This window comes from Triturus cristatus, chromosome 11 (assembly GCF_964204655.1).
Source record: "Triturus cristatus chromosome 11, aTriCri1.1, whole genome shotgun sequence".
In the NCBI taxonomy this organism is placed as follows: Eukaryota; Metazoa; Chordata; class Amphibia; order Caudata; family Salamandridae; genus Triturus; species Triturus cristatus.
Genome location: NC_140594.1, coordinates 1,050,799,451 through 1,050,819,132, shown reverse-complemented (window position 1 = coordinate 1,050,819,132; position 19,682 = coordinate 1,050,799,451). Strand labels below are relative to the sequence as shown.

Here is a 19,682-nt window from a genome sequence, read left to right as displayed (position 1 = left end):
CAGAAGTTCACCCACGCTAAGCAGAAGCTTCGGCAAGCACAAATTGACTATGCGCTCATGGATTCAGCTCGGCTGAGGGTGACCCACCAAGGCAAGCAATATTTATTTTCAAACCCTCAACAGGTAGACGACTTCTTGAAACACATCAAACGGTCTAACAATCGGCACGCTTCACAAGAACGTGCACAAGGATCGCACTCTCCAGACAGAGCATAGAATGCTCAGGGTGCTCTTTGATCGTAATGTTTGTGGGGAGGGTGTACCAACACGCTTGCTTTCCTCATTTTGGTTGAGGATGCAACCTTCCTCCAGTTGATAGGACAACAGACTGTGGGCTCTTCCTCCTGATGGAACGTAGAGTCGGAGGCTCCAAGTCCAGATAAATTTCCTCCTGGCGTTGAATGACACTTAGCACCGAGCACCTTTAACCCTAACAAGTTTGTTTCTCCATCGAACTGTAACTTGAAGGGGAGGGTGTCACTGTTCCTGCCTCTAGGAGTTCACCCCTACGGCTGATCCCCCTTACTGCAGATAACAATGCAGGATAATGTATGTTCTTTGGGTTATGCGGGTGGAGGCGGGACTAGATATTCTGGCATGTTTGGGATGCTACAGTGGGTGGGGGTGGGATGGGGTATGGTTATGGAACATGATGCAGTACTGAAAAAGACACAGACGACATTCTCCTTGTATGTACCGTACTGAACTTATTGCTGTGGAATGTACATCGCTACAACTTTAAGACTCGACCACTTCATATGGCCGACGTAACTACTAAACAGAATTTACACATCCTGACGTGGAATGTCAGAGGGCTGGGTGATCCACAAAAACGCAGGCAAGTTTTGGCCTACTTGGACCATCATCACGTCCAAATTATCCTACTCCAGGAAACACACCTAAACCCCGCTCAGGTACCATCATTTGCGGGGAAGTGGGCAGATTACAGGACATTTTCCTCATACTCCTGAGGCATGGCCATACTTATAAAAAAAGGCACTCCATTTATTCCTGCTGGGTCGACACAGGATTCACAAGGTCGTCATTGCATGTTTTGGGGGAAGGCTTGGCACAGACTCCGTCACAATAGTTTGTTGTTACAGCCCCAATATCGATGACCCCGACTTCTTTGCCATGCTTTGGGGGAGGATTCTTGACATAGGCTCCACTCATCTAATATGGTGGGGGGGGGGACTTTAACGCTACCCTTAACCCAGAAATGGACAGGTCAAACCCAACGCCACAGCACTATACCAGATCGCATAAGTTATTACGTGACCTCGTGCCTGACAATGGATTACTGGACATGTGGCGACATTTGCATCCATGCACACTGAAGTCAGGGGTCCTATTAGAGAGAAGTCTAAGGCTTTTGACTCAGATTCTGGTTTAAACCCTTCATCCTTCCTAAGTAGGTATGGCAGGGTGGCCCCCAGTAAGTGTGAGCAAATTATATCCTATCCCCCCAGATAGGCTGCGGCCAACTGACACGGAGGCGAGGCAAGATGGTCAGGCACCAAGAATCTGTGGGTGGTTTTTGAAAATGACAGATGGACAGAGCAGTGTGGGGTTCTATAGTGGGAGCAGGGAAATAGATTTCCCCCCTTAGTGAAGCTTCCCGAGACATTGTAATGGGACAACTGGCCTAGTGGGCCAAAGAGGGAGGAATCATCTCCCAATCTGAGAACCCTGTGTTGGAACATACACGGATTTGAGTGGCTTTGGGGAAAAAGCAAATAATTTAAAATGGCACTTGAATGCTCGGAAGGTGGAAGTAGTACATTTTTATAAATATCTAGGGTTGTCCTTCAATAGGAACCTAAAATGAGCTATTCAGAAGGGGTGTGTCAAGCAGTGGGCCATGCTACAAGTGGGGTGTTTAGTTAAATTCAATTGGAAATATAGGGGCTTTGCCCTCACACCCCTAATGAAGGCTTATGAAGGGAAAATACCCCCTCTGGGATTGTATGGTGCAGAGGTACTTGCACTGGACCCCTCCTGTGATTGGAATCCAATGGAGGGGGCTGTCTTAGGAGACTCCTGTTGCGGCCACCAGAAACCATGGTTCAGGGAATAAGGAGAGAATTGAACCTGGTTTCCTGGAACTTGTTGGCAAATTCCCAGGTTTTGAGATTTTCTAATAAGTTATCAGTGGATAACGAAGGCCCAAAGGTGTCTAAAGTGTACTGGGAAGACATACGAGGTAGCAAAAGAAGATGGGCAAGAGAAGCAAGAAATGGGATAAAGGATCTTGAAAAAATACATTCTCATGGGGGTATAACTAAAGCCTTGTCCCCCTTACCCCGTAAACCAGCTTCGAGAGTTTCCGTGAGAAAGGTTTTCTGGACCTGACATATTTGAGGAGGAAGCCTTCTATCAGCTTCTCTCTAAATACCCTTGGCCAGTACACAGTCTTCCCCTACTGGGCCCAGATACCTGACCCCAGGCTATGGAATGGAATTCTAAAGGTGAGAGTAGGATGTAACCCAATCTTCTCTTCCGGGAAATGGTGCGATGTGGTCCGGGATGGTCATGGATTCTGAACATGATCCCTGAATGTAAAATGCTCCTTGTCTCACGTACTTATGAATTGTGTTTTCTATATCACTGCCCATATTAAGTTTTTACGGCCCTTGTTTTTAAGCTAGCAATCATTTCTATGGTTGGACGGTGCTGCTGTCTGGTATACACTTTCTTGATGTGTCAGTAGGAACCACATGTTTTATACTCGCTGTCAAGCAGAATTTAAAGGATGGATTTGTATAGGGTGAGCTGCTTTGCGGGGCTCGTGGGTTTTATGTCGATATAACAGTGTATAGGTGTTTTATGGTTTTAGAATGTTTTAAGGACGTCTGTACTAATAAACTTTGTTTCATTACTAAAAAAAGATATATATGATTGTAGAACAAAAAGAATATTCAACCCTAGAAAGTACACCCATAATGAGAACATGAACTTTGTTGGCTTCACTAAAAACAAAGGAGAGCAATAAAGTTTAAAAAGTCAAGTTTGTGTCGCGTTGAAGTCCTTCAGGAACAGGCACAAAATTGTCATCAGGACTCAGAAGAAGAGTTTTTCATCCCTTGAGATTCTGAGTGTTGAACGGGTGAGTTCCTCAGGCCCCTTAGCTCCTGCTGTCAGACTAGAGCCAAACTAGGAATCAAAACCAGCCCTGGTAAAAACCAGCCCTGGTAAAAACCAGCCCTGGTAAAAAAAAGAAACATTCTAATCAGTCTCAATTTGGACCTTGCAAGAAAGTGTTGTGGGTGAGACTGATGCTCTCTGATGGGTTGGGGAAAGATGCTCCAGACAGTCAAAGAACTTTTTCAATAAAATTGGTATATCCATTGTGTAAGAGAGTGCATCATTATTTAATCACACTAGCTTCTCAGGGTGAACCTCAAAAGTCACTATATTAACCTGATTTCAATCCAGTGGCTGCCACGGCACAGATCAGAGGCTAAACTTAGGGAAATGTGTAAAGTATTATTATTATTTTTTTGTAATAAATCTTTTTATTGAAAAAGGCATGTAAACGATCAAAGCACTACAATGCTCAAAAGGTCTATAGAGCACATTGATACAGCAGTAATAACCCATTGCACAGTACATTATAAGTGTCGTCAAATGTCACATACTATACAACTAGAGCAGTACTCTCATCCCCGCTCCCAGGTGGCTCACATATGTCCCCTCGATAGGTGTTCCATGACCCCCATATTTGTGACCATTTCGTCGGGCACCCCCTAGAGGCATAAATAGGAACTTCCATCACCATACGCCCACAGTGTCGCACACAATTACTGTATTGGGCATAATATTCTGTGAAGGATTTTCAGTTGGACCAATCGGAGTCTGGAAGAGATGGCGACCTCCCGCAGGGACCCCACTGCAGCTCGCCACTCCTCGTCATCCAGCCCAGCCACGTCGTGGTCCCATTTACTTCTGAGATGGAGAAGGGGATCGGGCATGTTGTTAATGAGCTTTCTACATATGAGAGATATGGCCTTCTCAGGCAAATCGCCATCTAAGATTCTGTCCTCCAGCGAAGAGGACTCTGGGAGGTCAGCCCCTTTGGGGAGAACTGCAAGTAGAGCGTGCCTGATTTGGAAGTACTGAAACTGTTCAGAAATGGCCATTTCGTAGTCTTGCTGCAAGCGGGAGAATGGTATGACCTCGCCCGACTTCCACAGGTCCCCAATTTTGGAGATGCCAATGAGTTCCCATTTGTCGAACCCCTAGGAACGCGTCAATCGACCCAATCGGTCACAGTGCCAGAGCGTCATGGCCCTGGTGAGCTTGCCCTCCCAACCCAGGCTTCTAGTAGCGTCTTTCCATACCTGCACAGCATGTTCAGTCGGACCAGACAGGCCGGATATCGGAGATTTGCTATACAACGCCCCCTCAAAGCCGCCTCCTGGGAGGAGCCATCTGTCTATAACGGCATTGATTGATGGCAGCGAGCTGCGAGGCCCAATAATACCTTCTCATATCAGGTAGCCCAATTCCACCGTCATTCCACCCCAACGTGAGTTTTTGCATGGCAATGCGGGGGCTTACCCTCCCATAACAATTTCCGCACCAATGACTCCAGTTCCCTAAACTACGACACGGCTACCGCAATGGGCGTGTTTTGCAGGGCATATAGAAGTCGGGGATGGACATCATCTTAAATAATGCGGCCTGCCCCAGGAGGGTTAGTGGAAGCGACTTCCAGTGCTGGACATCAGATTTGAGACATTCTAGCGGAGGCTGGAGGTTAGTCTCATAGAATTGGGACAAGTCTTTGGATACCCAGATATTTAAACCCTTCCACGGCCTCCGTCAATAGGGAACCACGGGGGAGTCGGGGCTTCTGCCCACTAAGGACGTAGAGCACAGATTTGGACCAGTTGATCCTGTAACCTGCGAATCTACCGAAGATGTGAAATATGTCCATCACCACGTTGAGCGACTTCGCTGTGGAGGCAAGATAGAGAAGGATATCATCTGTATACAAAGATATACGGTCCTCCCATCCGTGTGTCCATCTCAGGCCCCTGATAGCTGGGTCCCAGCGGATCCACGCCGCCAAGGGCTCCAAGGCCAAGGCGAAGAGGAGCGGTGATAGGGGACAGCCCTACCTGGTGTCCCTACCCAGGGGAAAAACAGGGGACTTTTGATTATTGACGACCACCTGTGCCAACGGTTGGCAATATAAAAGGCGCACCCATTTAATAAATTCCAGGCCAAAGCCGAATTTGCGGAGCACCGCAAACATGTAAAATAAAATTGATACTTGTATAGCGCACTACTCACCCGCAAGGGTCTCAAGGCGCTTGTACGAATACCGCTGTGGAACCCACCCTGGCTTTCCCTGTGAGGTGTCCACTCCTGGGCACCCCCAAGGTGGAGGCCAGGCATCCTTAGCGTTACCATTCAATGGTATCAAAGGCCGATGCAGCATCCAGGGTCACCACCATGGCATCCTCCCTAATAGTGTCTGCTCTGCAGAGTGCTCCATGTAGTCGGCGGAGATTAGGAGATGTGTTTCTTGCCGGCATAAACCCGGACTGGTCTGGGTGGATCAGGGTGGGAAGAACCTGCAACAGACGAGTGGCGAGGACCTTAGCGAGGATTTTCGCCTCGCAATTGAGCAACGAAATAGGCCTATATGAAGAACACTGATCTGCGGGCTTGCCCTGTTTAAGGATGGCAATGACAGTGGCCAGTCTATGGTCTTCGGGGAGGATTCCAATCTCTTTACTCTCCCGGTACATATCTGTAAGATAAGGGGCATTTATGTTCGCCGTCAGCTTAAATAATTCCATGGGGATCCCGTTGGGACCCGAGGCTTTCCCCCGCACAAGTCATGGATGGCCTTCTCTACTTCGGTCACAGTTAGATCACCCTCCAGATAGGAGGTGTCCTCCGCAGTAAGAGCCGGCACGTCTATATCACAGAGTAGAAATAAGGCCTCCTCCTCTGAATAGATCGTACGGGAAGTATATAGGGAGCGGTAGTGATGTCCAAATGCGTCCGCAATGTCTTGCTGTGCGGTTACATGGGAATGTTGGTCGTGTCAATCTCAACCGCTACTCGCCTCCTCTCTGCGGTCCAGCCATGCCAGCAATTTGCCTGCCTTATCGCCAACTGTGTTACAGCAAACAAATGATGGACGGAATGCTGACAATGCAAACATTCTCCCTAAGTCAAAAGATCTGGGTTAAATCCATCGAACTTTTGCCCACTACGCCACCCCAGTTTAGGCCCAGCCATATGAAATTCAGTCTTCACCCTGTGCCTCATGGGAACAGTCCAGACCGAACTGCCAGGCCAGGTCCTCCCTGGACCAGAAACAAGCATCCTGGGACTGGTTTCAGGGTATGTCACCCTTCTTCAGCCAGGCTAGCTTGAATCCAGTGGCATAGTGAGCAAGGGACCCATGTCTGGACATACCCATCCCACTTAGGGCGAAAAGTGTTACAGCAAACAAATGATGGACGGAATGCTGACAATGCAAATATTCTCCCCCAGTCAAAAGATCTGGGTTAAATCCATCGTCCTTTTGCCCACTACGCCTCCCCAGTTTAGGCCCAACCATATGCAAATCAGTCTTGACCCTGTGCCTCATGGGAACAGTCCAGACCGAACTGCCAGGCCAGGTCGATCCCAATAAACTGGCCACTTATAATCAGAACCTAAGACTCCAACAAGCATTTTAATATTGCTAGTGGCCATATGAATAGGTATTATTGCAAAGATAATTTCTCTTCTCCTTCATTAAGAACTCTTGCCCGCAGGTTAGTACCCATAATGTGACTAGCTGCCATATATCTAACAACGGTGTCTACAATGCTATAACAGAAACTGCCATGCTTCCTGAACACTTCCTTAATGAAACCCAAGAAAGTAAGTTGTAGTGATGCTAATAAATTACTAGATGGACCAAAGTACATTTTAAAAGTAGAAGTATGTAAAATGATCAAACAGACACAAAATCCCATTTTATGCACAGGGACATAAAAATATTGTTATTTTACGTTTTGCAGTCTTTTTCCAGTAAATATGTCACTTCACAGTGCATGTATCCAACTGTTTACATCATTGCTAATTTAAAAATGGGGCAGATGTTGGACTATGGACGTCTGGTGATTTCAGTTGCAAGCCTTAAATAGGCTGCTTATCACTCAAACACAGACCTGCCAAACTCATGCTTAGGGTTGCCACCTTTCCCAGAGACAAATACCAGCCATGTGTTCAGGCTTACCATCCTGCAAAGGCCCAGACACAATTCTTTAGTAGAACATTACATGAAATTGTCTTTGTTCATTTTTAACCTGGCCTTTCTGACTTTATTTTAATTATTAGTCAGGGGTCGTTTAAGGCGCTGCTATACACATTTTAAAGTGTTTTTGTATTATATTTACTGTTTAAAGTATGTACTGATAAGGGGAAAAAATACCGGCTCTAGGTGATTTTCCAAATATTTGTACTGGCCAGAATATTAAAATTACGGTTATGACGGTATTAAACCAGCCAGGTGGCAACCCTACTCACACTATGCCACAATGTGTTACACAATATTAGCTTCCTTTACACTGTCAACGGTGAGGAGCCAATATCGCACAGCAGAACACAAGTCGAGCTGGAAAGCCATACCCAAAGTTGCTTTCAAGTCAATGAGTGGAGGATCAGCACAGCTGATGTCAATTAGGGACTATTCAATCGCCCTACAATCTCGGCAGCAGGCAGAGAAGATTTTGATTATGCTATTTTTTTTTCTTTTTGGAGGGAGAAGTATAAGTGCCACACAGTTAGAGCTCAACACAAAGCCCTGCCTCCTCAAATGCCATACCCCTCATCACATGGTGAAATGATTTTAGCAGTTGGCAGGTCTCCAAAAACTAGAATTTAATAATACAGACTAAGCAGGCATGTAACGAAAAGGTTCATGTAACAGTTTGCTACATTATTAAAGCATATTTGATGACTTAAAAATGGTCATGGCTGTTTCAGTCTGGGTTGGGTGGGTCCTTTTTTTGGTTTCAAGCCTTTTGAAGAATGTTCTCTTGTCAATCGTTCTTTGTAGCGTTTTTCAAAGTAAGCCAGGTCTTCCTCCTCAGTGCAGTGGTTACGCCTGAGACTGGTTGAGAAGTACTATTAGAGTCATCCGCTAACCGTGGACCATGTGCGTTTAGTACTGGGTGGTCCTATCTACTCCCAGAAGATTCCAAGTAGGCAAGAGCCTCGCCCCCCTTTTCGCTCTTATGCAGTCAGGCCTCCCATTGCAGCATACGGGACATCTTGCCCCACTGGCTTCCCAAGTGCCAGGCGCTCCTCTTTAGTTTCCACTAGGGTCTTGTGCAAATAGACTGGTTTGTCACACCCGCAAGTGAAGAAACTATGAAAACCTGGGCACCTGGAACATTTCTTGCACCGGTGGCCATTTGCTTCGCTGTGGTCATTGGCAAAATGTTTGCACCTGCAACGTATGGGGGAGGTACCATTTAGAGGCACATACAGGTACCCTCTGCACTGGCAATGCACCACTCTGCAGGGTAATCGAATGGGTCGCTCTGTTGGCAGCTCTTCAAAGTCCGTCTTGTGCTGCTTGTACCTGTGGGTACAAAAGCACAGGGTTTCTGGGCCCACCAGCTTACAGTCCATGCCAGTGGGCGACCTCCAGCTCACATACAGCCTGTTCCGTAGCCTTATGGGGATCACTCTCTTCTTGTAGTCCTCGTACTCCTGTGGTGTGAAAGGTTTGCCTTGGTCGTCGTCGCCGACAATTCGCCGGTACTCCTCATATTCCAGCGTCGCCCTAGACTCGGCTGCTAACTGAACCTCCGCACTAGACTGGGATCGGGCGCTTTGGATGACCAGTTCCGCCTCCATCCCCGAATTCCCCGTGGCACCCCCCTCTGTCTTGAGCCGCTGCTCTTCCATATTTGTGCCTTTGTTTTACAGACGCAGCGGCACGCTCGTCAGAGCTGCCCTTACTTGACATTTCTCAGTGCCCTCCATGACTTCTCGTCTCCTTTCCTTCCCCGCTCGGCCTGTGTCTTCCCACCTCCCCCTCGCTCTCTCTCTCATCCATTAGAGGAGGAATGTCGGACCTTCCTCTGTTTGGAGGGTGCTGAGGCTGTTGTCCTGGTAACGGAGAAGTAGGTAGCAGCGTTTCTAGCTTGGCTTTTTCCGGTCGCGCAACAATGACGTCACAATCCACCTGTAAGCTTAATCACGCAGCTCGTGGCCTGTTGTAGTGGAAGGCTAAATACGACTCAGTCGATGGGCAGCAGTCTCGGATGGAACCAGGTTGGGAATCCTCAAACTTTGCATGTGTTTCAAGCTTGAGGATTTGAATACAAATCTGCATTCTCAGGCCTAAAAGTTCGCAAATTGCACAACAGGGTATGCCACTAGTCTAGGTCATATTTACGCCCAGACATAACAAATGTTGTCACACTAAACTTGTGATTTCTTGACAAAACATGCTCACATATCTGTCAACCTGGTGACTCTCCAGTGAGAATAAAGTCATAACGTCAAAAAGGGTGAAATCGGAGCACGTCGCTTTTCCCTATTTAAAATGGAAGCTGTTTGCTACTAACAATAATTTGTTTAAATACAGCTCTTGAAACATTTTTACTGTTTTGTAGCACTCTAAATCTCCCATTAACAACACAGTGATTCCCAATATAGAAATGTCAGAAGGATGAAACACAGAGTGAGCCCAGTTTGTATTAAATCCAGTGACCTTTCAGGCCGCACATATATCTAAGCATCAAATACTTCACTTACTGTGCTATCTTACCCTATTTTTAGGCAAAAACAATTGTCAAGCCGGAATTTCTCACTAGTTTTACAAATCCCCCCTCCCACTCAAAACATATAAAAAAGAAAATTAAAATATACCTTTTGGTTATTACCAACACGGCAATCTGGAAGGCCATCCTTTCACTGTTAAAGGTAAAGCCACACCAGAAGCAGCATCCCCGCTGCTCAGCCCATCCACTCCAACTGAACTCATCCAAACACAAACACTCTCAACATCCCAATGACCTCACACACCGGGTGAGCAGCAGGGAAGAGAACATCAATAAGCATCAACGGCGAGGATGCATTATACTCAACAGTAGATTACAACACACCTCCCCCTTATGGAGACAATAGAAAATCCAATGGGATGTAAGATGGTAAAGTCCACATGTAATAAATACGTCCCATAAATTTACCACACAAGTTTACAGAAAAACCAGAACCTCTCTTCTCATCCATCTGCTCCACACACATATACTCAAACAGGACCAGTCCGTTACCCTCCACAACACAAACACCCAAACAGGAGCAGGGCTTCTTCCACACTCTACTGCATTGAGGTGTAACCCAAGTACTCCCTTCACTTAAGCAGGACTAGGGTTTCACCTACTATCTACTGCATTGGGGTGTAACAACTTACCCCCTAAAACATTTGGCGTAACACACAACCCCCCAATCTTAACCCTATAGGAAGGATTGACATATATCACTGGGGTGTAACACACACACACCGAAACATTGGGCTTAACACTTCCCCTACTTCTTAATCCCCTTAGGAAGGATGGTCAACTCTACAACTTCTGGTTTAACACACTGTCCCTTCATCCTTAAACCCTTCGAAGGATGGTCAAAACCCGGTCCCACGTGAGGACGAAGATAACTCACACTCTTCCCCTCTTATGCACACGAGGCAGGACTGGGAAGACTAATCACACAACACTAACATGTCACTTAATTCACTCTCCCCCTTCTGTATCATCAACAGGACCGGGAAGACTAATCACAGGGCACTAACATGTCACTCAACTCACTCTCCCCCTTCTGCATACTCACCAGAACTGGGAAGACTAACCACGAGACACCGCACTAACACGTCACTCAACTCACTCGCCTCCTTCTGCATACACAAAAGGACCAGGAAGACTAATCACAGGGCACTAACATGTCACTCAACTCACTCTCCCCCTTCTGCATACTCACCAGAACTGGGAAGACTAACCACGAGACACCACACTAACACGTCACTCAACTCACTCGCCTCCTTCTGCATACACAAAAGGACCATGAAGACTAATCACAAGACATTAATATGTCATTTAGCACATGTGACTCTAGCATAGAACAGCATAAAAACATTCCCCAAACTCAACAGGGCACTGGAAATAAAGCACATCACACCTGGCCTTCACTACCATAAACTTGGACATCAAACTCAGAATGACATAGATTATCCAATTAAGCAGTCGCTCAAACTAGCATTGACAATAAAAACATGACCATGACAGGTAATACAATGTTCTCCAAAACCGGTGAGCAGTTTCTCACCCGAAATGTGATTTGGGTTCCACATTGCCATGTTCCAAAAGTCAAGTGGGCAGTTACTTTCACCAGTCACAGTCAGTAGAATGCCGCTCCCACGATAACATTTGTGCCACTCCCTTGTACAGCGCTGAACCCTGCACTCACCTTCAGCCACATTGTTCCAGGAGCTTCGTGTTCCTCTTGTTACGAGGAACAGCTCCAAGGGCCCAGGATGAGCCACGCACACACACACATGAGCTCCTCCCACTTTTTCCCTTTAAATACGCCGCGCAGATAGAAATCATGCTGTCAGCCGTGCTCATTGCCTTGTCACTGCAGGTTCTAATGTTGCTCTTGGTGACTGCCACACGTGCGTACCTCCCCTCGCTCTTGGAATACTGTAGTATACTTGTGCTCCTCACAAGATGGCCACCTGTGGTCATTAGACCTTCCATTTACAGCAAAAACAAGAAAGAGTGCCTGTGCTACTCTCACTAATACGTCACAGTGCATCAGCCGACAATGCAGTCAGCACTCTAGCATCCTCCAAGCACGATCTATATCCTCTATTCATGCGACAACATGGCAGGACGGCGTCGCAAGATCAGTGCAATGGTGAAAAACATGCGCTCAAGCCAAGGCGGGTACCGGTGAGGCACAGATCATTTCAAAAGGCAACACTGAATCTTAAGTTGCTCGTGCTTTCCTCCACACGCTGCATTTAAATGTATTTGGTCACTCTTAAGATGCTTGCGCTTTACTCCACGCACTGTGTTTAAAATGTAAACACCTGGTCTAAAATGCTAATAGCCACACACAACACGAGCTGGCATCACAAACCAGGTGAAAATCACCAGCAACTGTGAAATTCAGGGTGACTCAGGCTTCAATGTAACGCAACCGTTAAGTGCAGGTACTTGCGCCACGCAAAGCTTACACAGGTCCGATGTTCCTTGCCTCATCGGTTCACTCCTCACCAGTGTTGAGTCTTGTTTTCAGCACATGAAACACCAAATGTTTCCACTAGCTGTAACTTGATTGCTGGTTCACTTACATTGTTTGCTGCATTTTTTTTATCTTCAGGGCTGTCGGTTTCATTCCTCACTGGCATGTATACCAAAATGGTGAGATGCTGCACACTGCCAACTTCAATACTGTTGGTAGAAAAGTCACACTGAATCAGCATTTTTAGCACTGTCAATTAACTTAAATGCTACCAGTCCACTTAAATGAGAGATACATGCCCAGATTTCTCTTGACTGTGGGCTGTCCGTTTAAAAGGAGACTGGTGGGGCTTCCAGGGCTGTTCTGTTTCCTTCCAGCTTCAATTTCTTTATCTATTCGTCTTCCTCTTGGTTCGTCCTCTTAGTTCCAGCTGTAGGCTAAGTTTCTCTTCACTTCCACATGCAGTTTCTTTCGTCAAACGTCGACAATGTTACAATGAAGATGGATCCTTGTAGGGTATGAAAATAGGTTTATTTAACTCAGATGCAGGTTACAGGTAAAGCCCCACCAAGAGCACCATCCTTGCTGTTCAGCCCATCCACTCCAACTTAACTGATCCAAACACAAACACTCTCAACATTCTAATGACCTCACACGCTGTCTGGGAAGAGAGAGAGGAGGGGTTATGTGGAGGTGAAGTGACATGGGACAAGGTCATCACACGTGACAAAGATATACAAGATCCCTCTTGTTCAGGTGTGTCAACTCACGTGGGCAGGCCTGTAATGTTACCCAAGAAATATGATGAATTTGTTATGTAACAATGCTATAGTTCAGTTTAAGATTTCTGCATCTTATAAGTGCCAACCATGGCTGTTTGAAGATATTGAATTAAATAACTGTTTTGAATCTAATGTCTAGAATGTATTGTCTATGGTTTTTAAAATGAAATCCAATGGGTTTAGGACGATCGCACACCTGGTTGAGGTGGGGTAGACAAGGTACACTCAAATGAGGCAATTTAATGACGTACAAACAAATGTTTATCCAATTTAAATCATGGTTTATTGAAATGTATTTTTCTTTCAATATTATTATTCATCATGAATAGATTTGTATACTATGATGGTACCAGCAAATTATTTAAAGATTGTTGATTTATAATTGCAGAATACAAAGATCCCTGAAGAAGGGCTAGGCCCGAAATGCATTGGGCATAACGTTTGGAATACATGATGAATAATAATATTGAAAGAAAAATACATTTCAATAAACCATGATTTAAATTGGATAAACATTTGTTTGAACGTCATTAAATTGTCTCATTTGAGTGCACCCTGGGGTCGTTTTCCACTGAGAGAAATAACGCAAGTCTATGGTTTTGAAGAGCCATCTATGATTGTATTTATTACAATTCTACTATTCGTCTTTATTGCAGATTTTTTATTGTAAAAGAGGGAGAAGTGTGGTGGTGACATGCATTGGCATGGGTTGTTAGGGGAGGTATTAAGTGGTTGACATCATGGTGTTCTGGGGTGGAATGTAATAGGGAGTCGATTGTGTGGGAGACGCATTGGGGATACAGTTGGTGAGGTCCTGGTTGGAGGTTGATGTATTACCGGCTCTCGTTTCTGTACAATAAATGTATCCAAGTATTCTGCTACACCAGCGGCCTCTCTTCCTTACAAGTGGAAGAGAACAACACTGAGCACCAATGGGAAGGATGCATGATACTCAACAGTAGATTACAACAGCCCCCTTCTCTTCCCACTCAAAACATATAAAAAAAAGAAAATTAAAATACCCCTTGTAGTTTTTACCAACGTGGCAATCTGGAGGGCCATCCTTTCATTAAGTAAGTGCATAGTGGAGATTCATTGGGCCACATTAAGGGCTAAAAGAATAGTCAGAATAGTAAAATAAAAAGAAAGACACACAGTATTGAGATCACTGACTAAGACAGCATGCACCAGCAGCAGTTTTCATGTTTGGACACCAACCCCCAAAAGTGTAAAATGAGGAGAAGCGGCTTGACAACCCCAGCGTTCTCATCTAAATAGAGAAAGATCAAGAGAAAAAGAGCGGCTCTGCTTTGTGGGTCGAGTCCCTAAAATTTAGTGACCTTAATAAAAGGGTTTTGGACCATAAACATCAGAAACTGTTTTAAAAAATAATGGTCTATTAACCCTCTCCACTAAAGAAGACACCCCTTTAAATGCCATAACTTGGGCCGCTTCATGCATGAATGGGCCAAATGCCCTACATATTTCCCAAATGTTTGAATATTTAATTATATTAGCCAAATATTTTGTCTGAATGGCTTCTAATTCTGTTACAAAAAAAGCACTTACTGCAGCCCAAAATACTCCAATTCAAATGAGTTTGTTGGCTTAATGTGATATAATAGCATTTGTATTTGTAAAGCACACGTTCACCCAGAGGTGCATCTTACTGGTGAATAATAGATGTTAATTGTTAGCCCACTAGGTGGAACTCATTTTATTCACCACAGAAGGATGAAAGACAGATCCTAATATTAAACACATGTTGAACATATGCAAACCTGCATCATTCGCTAAAACATCTTATTCATCACAACATCTAATATCATGCAGTCATTTTTTGTGAGTACAAAGTAGCACAAACCCAAAAATGTTGCAGTTCTTTCACAAATACCTTTATTAAGCCTCCAAAAAAGGAAGTAATATGTGTCTTACACAATATGAAGTTCACACAGTATATTGTATAAATCCATTTTTGAGATAGATATTTCTCAAGGGTCCTAAATCAGGGCATGAGGGCCAGTTTTCCCATCAAGGCCAGACAATCTACAAGCAAGGAAAGCTATACAATTAACATGGTTAAGTTAGCAGATCAGCGACTTGTAGCAATAATTATATGTTTCCTCAGTGCTTTCCTTTTGCAAAATATAATCTCCAAATTTGCTTGAAAAATGTGATACCGTAAATCATTATTACAATTTTTTTTAAATACATTTGGCTGAAAATCACTCTTGAAACGTGATGGAAAATCCTCTCAGTTTACAAAGCGTTATTAAAAAATTGTAAACTAATGATGTAGAGCGCTAACTTTCTGTACTGAAGACAGAATGAATAAACCCCTGTGGGCATCAGTGCCCTGATACAGGTATAGGAGGTGTGGAGTCATTGCTTTTACCGTGCAGTATGCGGCACAAAACCAGATAAATGTGAGTTTTAATCTTACTTTATTATTTTAATATGGGTGTGTTACTGTGATTTAAACAGGGACGGGGTTGTTGGTTTCAGCTCCCTTGCAGAGAGGATGTGGCGTAGCAGTTTGGGCTGGACTGTTATTTTTAAATCAAGGCCTGAACGATCTGCATATGGCTGTGTGTAGTAGCTAAGATAAGCAAAATAAGTATTGGCAATGCCAATAGGTCTGGCTTTAAAGCAATGTTATATGGTAATGTGAAGCACTACGAGTAAATAGCATGGGAATTAATATGTATTCGTGTGGAAGCAAAGAACTGTAGAATAATATTGGTGTAGGTTAAAAGGTCAGGTGAAGTTGCACTGTCAAGCCAGACCTAAAACTCCATGTATGAGAGTAGATTCAATTCATAGGTGTAGGCTTGATTGTTAGTGGGAGCAATAAGAGTTCATGCAAATGGCGGCTGATATGAGTTGATATGCTAGAGCAGAACGGGGGTTGTTACGTAGCAGGGGTATGGTTTCAAAGATAGAGAGGTTGGGAACTATGAAACGAGGTGTGGACAATGTAAAGGAATTCAATAAAAGGATAAGGGAGATAGGCATGCGGCTTAGAACAGGCTGTACTCCAGAGAGGAGGCACGTAGAGGATGGCAGGTAGGGAGCGGGTATTTCAAAAGAAAGAAAAGGGAGGTAACAATCAGAGGTTTTAAGTCAAAGTAAGTTTCTTGTGCAGAGTGTCAGACCAAGGGACAGGCAGAAGCAACTCACACCTATAGGAACTGGAGTTGTTTGCCTCTACTCTACCAGTGTCCATCCTACTATGACTGTAAAACTGGACCAAGCCCTTCAGCACTTGACTCTCAGCATTGGTGAGCAGTCATAGGCTTCTTAGAGAGGCTATTATGGGGAGCATAGTTCTAGTACGGCAGGCTCAGAACTCAACAATGCACCCTGCAGCACAATAACATGATTGTCCAGCCTAGTGCTCCTCTTTAGGGGCGGCGGGGAAAGCTTAGGTATTGAAGAAAGAATGTCCCTTGGTCATGCCAACCTAAATCATGGGCACACAGTGGGTTCCATGGGGCAACATCAATCGAGGATTCAGTCAGGCAGACCAATTGGGCACACACGGCACATGCCATGGCTGCAATGCCAGGTTTGACAGTGGACAACGCTCGGGAACTCTTTGGAAGGGCAGCGGTATCACTGGGGAATTCGGGGACTGGCTCCCAGACTACAGCACGCATGTCACCTGGGTTGTATCTAGTAGATGGAACACTGCACCAGAGTCAACCACCTCTGTCCACACCATCAGTCAGTTCCTCCTGCTGGGTCGGCTTGCTTCTTACCTCTTGCTCAGTCAGGACTCCTTAGGCATCCGGCTGTTCTTTCTCCAGATCAGACTCCAGATGTCTAATCACATCTGGGAAGCTGGCTGTCAGGAAGAGTCCTGCTCTGATTGCAAAGCATTATCTGTGTACTAAGTTGAGCACCCCCTCTTAGGGCAGAAGAACTTAGAACTGGAACCACAAGTGGATCAACAGCTCCCACTATTTTACCGGAATGGCAGACAGGGGATGTGGGTTATTTGCCTGCCTTTTTGAAAACTGTTTTTGGATCGGTCGTGGTTTCATGTGTCCTTCTAAGGCTGGCTTCCATCCTTAGATCTCAGTGATGCTTTTCAAGCAGGATCATCTCCATGTTGAAGCACCCACAAAAGAGGCACAAAGAGGTGTGATTGGTCTGGACATGATAATCAACATCCACACCTGATGGTGGTCAGGAAGAAACAAAGCTTGCGCTCTTCTACAAAGGTCTGTTACACTCTTAATAACAAGAACAGCAATCCCACCCTTCACCCCCACCAAATGGCCATTTCAGAAAGATTAATCAGCAGTCGTCTGTCGCCTCTTTCTCCACTTCAGAAATGTCTGGATTCCCTCGCTCGAGTCTAAGGAATGCCAACAATACACTCCCAAAGTCTGGGAAAGCAACTTCACCTCCATTGTGTGCACAGGAACAGGCAAGGGGCTTCCAAAATAAAGCACAGACGCTTTTGTTACCTTGGTACACCTACAAAGCCCTCCACAACACGAGACCCGCATACCTCAACCACAGCCCCTCCTTCTACACACCCATCAGACATCTCTGCTCCGCCCATCAGGCCCTGGCCACCATCTTTCGGATCCGCAGGGCCACTGCTGGAAGAAGATCCTTCTCCTACCTCACTGCAAAGAACTGGAACGCCCCACCTCTGCAGCTCAGGCAATATCCATCCCTGCCTCAATTCAGGAAGGACCTCAAGACCTGGCTCTTCTACTGAACAGCAGATCCCCTCGCCACCCTCAACTCCTTGAGACCCTTACTGGTGAGTAGTCGCACTTTACAAAAACACTGATTGAGTGAGACACTTAAGCAGTAAATAGCACACTTCTCATACACTCACACTTTCATCCTGGTGCTTGGGATCTCAGGTTCACTGTTATCATTGGAAATGTATATGAGTAGGCCAGTAACTTCAAACAGACATGGCACTTTTAAAAAGGCTGGTCACACTATGTCCACCTCAAAGCACTGCATGTTGCAAGAACTGTGGTACACATGTGATGGTACGGCTCTGTCACTATTTAGGGCTTGCTTGGTGCACCCCTCTAGGTACAGGACTAGTTGTAGGTCAATGGCAGCATAGACCTTAATGCAGACGCCAGGTTAATGTGTCTCTATGGCTAAAAATCCAGAAATCCGGATCACAGATACAATTGGGCACACAGGGTAGAGAACTCGACTGTACACCATACAGACAGTACATTACCAACCCAGAACAGGGTTTTAGGAGTATCGTAGAAGGAGCATTTTTGATATAATGTGCAATCTGAGTTTGTAAAACTGTGGAAATAAACACTGTTTGCACGTGAGAAGTGCTATATTAAGCACTTTCGATTGGCATCAGAATCAAGCAAGTGGTATGTGAATCATTATGATTGATTGCATTTCCTCATATATCTCGCCTGATTGGACAAAGCTTATGTCAAGTTGAAATGCAATCAAAATGGCAGACTGGATAGTTCAATGCACCAGTATCAACTTATCCATTGTCAATTTCCGCGTGTTGGACCTTGAGAAAGTGTGCAGTAAAAGACATCACCAGTTTTGCGGTTACAATTTTTTTTGCTTCCTTAACATTCTGCAGTCAAAGGCGTCATCAATACAGAGATGCCGCCTCCAGGGCCGAAGCACTGGAGACTTACTGCAGAACCGCTTGAAGGCATGAGCTGTTTTCCAATCAATGTCCCTCTCTGCAGCACATACTCCTGCTATGACTGCAGTCACCAGTAGGCTTGTGATGTGTGTCTTGCTTTTGCAGCAGCATATTACCAAGCTTTTCTGCCTTCCCAAGGCTCTGATAAGTCAAAGAGGCACTGTTTTTTATTGTTTGTTGCTGACTTGTTTCACCTATCAAGCTGGCCTCAAATCAATGGAAAGTTTAATGAGGGCTGCCCCTAAGGACAGATCTTTAGCAATGCAGCAGGGAGTTGTTTTCTTTGTTCAATATAAAAAGAAATGCCAATGCTGGGTTATAATTCTGGGTCATTATCAGACCCCATGCAATTCTTGTATGTTTGGGAAGAAGTCACCCTAATATTGACAGATTTTACCAGGCACTTGCATGCAGAAAAATACTGTCTTTTCAGTATCTAGAACGGTTATTTTTATTTTTTTTCCCTGGTGCTACTGCACATAGGCAGAGAATCCACCATTGCGTGGACCAAGGAAGGCAAAGTAAGTGAAAAAAACAATAGGGGGTTGCAATATTGTATAATATTAATCATAAAGAAGAACCTATTCTAATTTAATTCCATTGTGCTAAAAATTACCCTAGCCTCACTTTAAACCTTTTTCTTACGCTAACCCTTGGTCTAATTTTTATCTGCCTTTCAGTGACTCTTAATATTAACCCCGTCATGAACACTACCACAAATACTGGCCCATACCTTAGTCTCACCATTACCCTAAACCTGTATATAGATTTTGTCTAACATTATTTATTGATATTTTACAGTCCCAATCCGAGTCACATATGAATGTGCTTAACTTAAAATACTCATATGAAATTATCACAGCAGAACGAATCTTACAAGCAACATATGTAGACATGAAGCGGGGCTTACGGTGCTCACTCCGCGTTCTGATGCTACTTACCTCCGCTTGTCCGCGGAGAGC

At 44.9% G+C, this 19,682-nt stretch overlaps 1 protein-coding gene and 1 pseudogene across 5 annotated transcripts in view; both read right to left on the bottom strand.

The window, feature by feature from the left end:
- MCF2L2 (MCF.2 cell line derived transforming sequence-like 2) overlaps positions 1 to 19,682 on the bottom strand; it is a 2,345,299-nt gene that overhangs the window by 2,146,276 nt on the left and 179,341 nt on the right. The window lies entirely within an intron of this gene.
- LOC146785969 (protein FAM221A pseudogene) lies at positions 7,879 to 9,090 on the bottom strand (annotated as a pseudogene).